Here is a 6,000-nt window from a genome sequence, read left to right on the forward strand (position 1 = left end):
TTTTTCTTTGCGATCTTTCGGCAAATTTTCCAGTTGATATTGTTAGCTATATTGAGCATTTGGTGCTGAAATGCGTTACGATATATAGCGATGATATCTTAACGCTTTTTAGCGACTCAGTGTGACGGACTACTTACATTCTTGGCGTTGAAGTAATGCCGCGTTATTAATTTTCTTAATACCACAGTGTTACTTCATAATACACCGTTTTACTGTCTTATCGTAGCAGTGATTTCCTTCTTCTTTACAAGCTGTGTCTCCCAGCATTCACTTGTGTGCCTTTTAGTATATAAAGAAAAATGACTTGCGGCGTCATAAACAACCTAATCAAGGTCACAGCACAAAGGCGGAATTGCGTTACAGTCCATGAATTAGGTTTAAGCGCTGCTATAGATGAAGAACGGGACTGTTCATTCTAGGGAACGAAACGACCCAGGATTGCTGGTTTAAACTTGTACGATCAGGAGGAATTGCCTCAGACAGGCTGGCCGACGTTTCGATAGGAACATAGGCGTGCACAGGGTTCCCCTTCAGGGGGGGGGGGGGGGGGGGGGCGAAGGTTCGTCGCAGCTCCCCCCCTTCCAATTATGTCAATGTATTGCGCTGACATTGCGGCCCCCCCTCGAGTCGCAGCGCCCCCCTTCCTATTATGTCAATGTGTGGGGCTGACTTTGCGGCCCCCCTCTTAGGTGATTAGGGGGGGCGGCCGGCCCCCGTGCGCCCCCCCCCCCCCCCTCGTGCGCACGCCTATGGATAGGAGGACCTACCTTCGTTTGAGAAAGATAGGTCCTCCTATCGAAATGTCGGCCAGCCTGTCTGAGGCACTTTCTCCAGCTCGTACAACCTATCCGCATCAACCTATCAGCTCGTACAACCTTTCCATCTGTCGGCTCCCATCTTGACATTGGTTTGAACTTGCTATTTTAATACAACATAACAAAGTGTGCGCACAACTAAAGAGAAATAACAAGTGTTCTCAGAAGTTAGGAGGTCTTTAGAACTGAAACTTTATTACGCAGCCGTATTCGAGGTAAGACATGGGGTGCTTTGGTGGTTCCATTGGAAGCACTGGTTAATCAACAAATGACATGTTGAAAGCATAACAGTCTTACCTCCGAATGACACGAATGCTCTCAGAGTGGACGCAAAAGTTGTTTTGCATAAGCATCACAGCAAGTACAGACCGCTCACGTGCAGGGAAGGAAGAAACTCATTCTAGTGTCCCATTAGAATGGCCAGCACGGACACGACATTGCGAACACTTCCCATAAAGCATATCATTGAAGGTATGTCACTACACCAACATTTATATCAGGCATACCTACATAAATATTACTATACGTATGTCTTAAACAAGTTCGAGGGCATAGCAAAAATTTAATGAACATTCGTACAATTCAAGTCGATGTTGTGTCCGAAGGTCACGTGTTTTTTTACCATTTAAAAATGACAGCCTTAAGTGGGCAAAGCATTGTTAGCTTTCTTTTTTTTGATGAATTTACCAACGAGGATGCAAAATGTTATAGTAGTGCTCAAAGAGAGACAGAGAGAAATATTAGTGTCGATGAGGTCAGGTTAGAAGAGGATATACCTGGTTGGCTTTCCTGTACCCGTAAGGAGGTATGAGAGAGATGAAGGGAAACAAGGAAAGGATGATTAAAAAGCATAATGCTATATATGCCGACACTCCCACGCAGTACTTCAAGTCGTCCACACATTAACGTGCAGTGTAAGCGTCACATGGGCACAGAAATCCAGAAAAAACGGCAGGAAAGGGAAGATCGAAGCTTGCGATGAAAAAATCCGCGAACAGGAGGTATGTGCTCGAGCCGACGTTCCGACAAGTGGACTTGTCTTATTCAAGGCTGGAACTGAAATCAGTTCCAGCCTTGAAGAGGACTAGCCCACTTGTCGAAACGTCGGTTCGAGAACGCACACCCTGTTTACGGATTTTTTCGTAGGCACACAAAGTCACATATCACGCTGTATCACCTAGTGACTTAGCGTGCTAGTTTGCCACGCAGATCAGTTGTCTAAAGAAACAATTGCCACCCACCAGTCCGCAGCACAAAAGTACGAGAAAATTCATACGGATTTTTCATGAAAGATAGCTTTTTAGTTGGGCGAAAATTTGTCCTGGTCCGGGATTCGAACAGGGACCAACGGCGCTGCGCGGCGGTCGCTCTACCCATTCCACTAACCCAGAAGGCTATAGCAAGTGGCAGCGCGTGGAAATGTCTTCTGGATTTCTTCTGCTTCGATATGATGGGTGAAATGCGCTGCCGTCTATCACGCTGACGAAAAAAAAGAAAAAGAAAGGAAGAGAAAAAAAATTCGTTTTTCTGAGTTTGCCACTTTCGTTTGTATACAATTTTTTGCGCCTAATGCCTTGGGACTTTTGCGCACAGATGTGCTCGGATTATGTACTATTCGGGCAATGCTATTCGTGTACTATTGAATTACGATGACTGATTGCATTGTTAATTTTATTACGAAGTATTGTGTTGCTTTTATTATTAACCTGCACTGTAGCTTTGTTCATTATGAGTTTACATCTGATTTCACTGTAACCCCCCTTACTCAGTGCCTTCGGGCCTGTAAGGCATTTTTCCGTAAATAAATAAATAAATAAATAAATAAATAAATAAATAAATAAATAAAAGTAGCGTCGGGATCGCAAAAATAAATGTTGAAAGCGGCCTCTGTGTGAATGTGTCTATGTTTACTTTTTTTTTCGTCCTGTTCTCTTTGCGCTTTTACCGTTCTTATATGAAAGGGAAAATGGGCATAAACCTGAGCGTAGCAGAAAGCTAAAAGAAAATCCATACGGAATGCTCACAATTGATCGTTCGACCAATTGAGCTACCAGAAAGTTAGCTCCTCCATTGTTAGCGCAATGGATCGATCGACCACCCCGGATAGGCATTAACCCCGAGCTCAGTCTCCGGACTGGGACGAATTTTTGTGCAACCAAGAAGCTTGGATGGCGCTTCTATTTCCTTGTAGCTTTTTGCTACAATCTGGTGGGTGCCAATCTTCCTTGGGCCGCCGGGGTGCTCGGTGCTCGGCTGCTGACCCGAAAAACGCGGTTTCAATCGCGGCGGTGGCGGTGGCAGTTCGATGGAGGCGAAATGCTACAGGCTTGTGTACTGTGCGACGTCAGTACACTTTGAAGAAACCTGTGTGGCCGAAACTGTTCGTAGCCCTTCGCTACGGCGTCTCTCATTGCCCGAGTGACTTTGAGACGTAAACCAGCCAACCAGCCAATTATCCCTTTCCTAACCCCTTGCGGGATTCCGCAGAACTGATTTGTATTTTTTACAGTTCTTAAAAATGGGGACTACCAACGTGCCCAGACGGCCACATTGCTGTACAATATCTTATCCGAGTTCAAGTTTCCACCCAAATTTGCAACAGAGTTCATCTTTCTCTCTCTCTCTTTCAGGAATCACTGCTGCTGGCCTTGCTCCTTGTTCAAGGCAGCAGCGGCCATCAGCCCATCTTCCACGCACCCGTCCTGAGCCTACAGCCCATCGCCGCACCGGCCTGGCTTCACGGCGGCAGTTACGCGCATACCCACGTACTGCCCTCGGGACCCAACTATGCGCACCAGCGCATCATCACCCACGGCGCGCCGGTGATCCACTATGGCCACCATGCACCAGCCATCGTCACCGTCCACAAATCTATCGCAAGACCTTTCGCTTACGGCGGGTGGCAAGCGCCCATCGCAGCGTACGTTAAACCAGCCACCATCGAGACTCACGTTCCGGCACCCGTTTTCACGGGCCTAGCATTCAAGCACCCTTTCACTACCACCAAGTTGTTCCACGCACACCATCACTATCGCCCTCACCATGTGGTGACATCCCAAGCCCAGACGTACGTACCACCACCCCCAATCGGGCGCGCCATCGTTACCAGTTATTTCAACGTGCCCGGTTCAGGCGTCTCTGGCGCTCCCGCAGGCTTCCCATCACTGGGCCTTAACGATCACACCCCCGGTGTCTCCAACGTCAATCCGCCAGCCGGTTTGACGTCCATTGGCGACCGCAACGTAGATTACAACCCTCGCGGCTGGATCAGACCTTCGACGCCCGTCTACAAATCACTGAGGGGCGACCGCGTCGAAGAAGTTCGTGGCTGGACAGGCCCGTCTGGCCCTGCAGCTTACAAGCCGCAGGCTGTGCATCCGTTTGTTGGACTAAACGACAATGACGAGCAGGCATCTATGAGGAAGGATCCAAATCTCGCCGCGCCTTCGAGGCAAGCATCGAGGTATCCCGTTCCTACGAGGCTTGATGAGTCGTCGTTGTGGCCTGTATCTTTGCGAGATGATTCCCAGCAAGCGCAATTCGGTTCCAGGGTGACCCGCGGTGCAGCGAGACGACGGGGTGAAGGAGCGGGTCCCGGCTTCGGAGACCGTGGAAAACTGCGTTGGCCTTTCGAAATAGACTTCGCCGCCCTTAACAAGACCGAAGCAGAGTCCAGTGGCCAACCATATGAGGCAACCTCTGACAGTGACACCACTGAAAGCCCCGCGTAGTTGCTTTTATTGTTAGAGTGCTGTAATCATTTGTTATCTGTAACATCTTATCTATTATTGTGTGTTTTTTTTACTGCGGTACCAAACGGAAACGATGAGAGCGCTTGGCGTAGCAGATAAATCTGAGCCCATTCGCAAAAACCGTTCTCTTTAGCCGCTTGAGCGTATGCAGGCTTTTCCTGCCACTATCTCGCGTCTAGTCCGTTATCACTCCCTTTAGCAGGCTTTGGAGCACAAGAAACACAAAAACGAAATTGGACCAGAGTCATCTCTTCCATAATTCCTAAACTCTGGTTAATTATGTGTGCATGCTGCAATACGCCTAGTCATGCATTATAATTCCTTTCCTTTTGGAGTTCACTCGGAAATTACATTATTTTAAAAAAAATTCTTCAGTTTTCATAAGGAAATACGCCATTCGTATGTTAATTCTTGTGGTTTTCGTGTCGGTTATCTTAATCTACCGCTTTCCATGCAGACATCGGTATTCGGTTCTTTTTTTTTATTTTGATTTTTTAAGAGAACCTCAGGCTTATTACGATACATTTTAAAACATTCTAGCTCTTTGAGAAAAACATAGAAGTGAAAACCATCAAATACGCGAAAAATATTTTCAGCGTATCATTAGCATCGCTGTATTGCACCAGACTGAGAGAGGATTCACAGCGTTTCAACTGTTCGCAAGGTTTGCTCTGCGTCAAAGTGAACCGTAATTTTGGTCAGCATATTTTAGTGTGCATCAAATTAACATATTAACGTAATTCCACATCGTATAGGAAGGAGTTGCTACTGGAAACAAGTACTAAGCACTGCATGGGCTTTCAAGGAAGTTTGAAGATGGGGACAAAAAGTAATAAGTGTGATTTACTTCTTGTTTCATGTCCATAATTTTCTTCCATGTATCCTTTCCTAATCATAATGACATGCTCTAGATCCTTGAATCATCCTTCTGCCATTTGTAGTGGTAATTAAGCATTATTATGTCATATGCTTCACAGGTTAATGTATATTTCATCATCGTCCCAGATCGCCATCGACGTGTTTTCATATTTGTTTTGCATATGTCTTCAGCGATTATTTTGAAGTTGGATGCCTAAGCATATGGTTAAGACATCTCTGTACTTCAATATAGTTATTCGAAATAAATAAATTAAGAACTGTTCGTCACTTGTGTGATTCTTATTTGCAGAGAAAGCTGCCAATTTATGGTTTTTAATTAAATCCTAATTTTCATCACTAATTTTCTCGACGCATTTCCCTCGAAATGCACAAATGAAAATTTTCACACGTTGACTTGTGGAAAGAAAAAAAAAACATTATAGGGCGGTTTTATTTCTTCGTTACGTCGTTACCTGGAATGTGACAGCGGAAATAAGCGGTAATGTGTTTTCGGCATAAACAGTTCAAACACCCGTAACCATGTGAAATACGCATTCCGGCAGCTTTAATGGACT

Source organism: Rhipicephalus sanguineus, chromosome 1 (assembly GCF_013339695.2).
Source record: "Rhipicephalus sanguineus isolate Rsan-2018 chromosome 1, BIME_Rsan_1.4, whole genome shotgun sequence".
NCBI classification, from domain to species: Eukaryota; Metazoa; Arthropoda; class Arachnida; order Ixodida; family Ixodidae; genus Rhipicephalus; species Rhipicephalus sanguineus.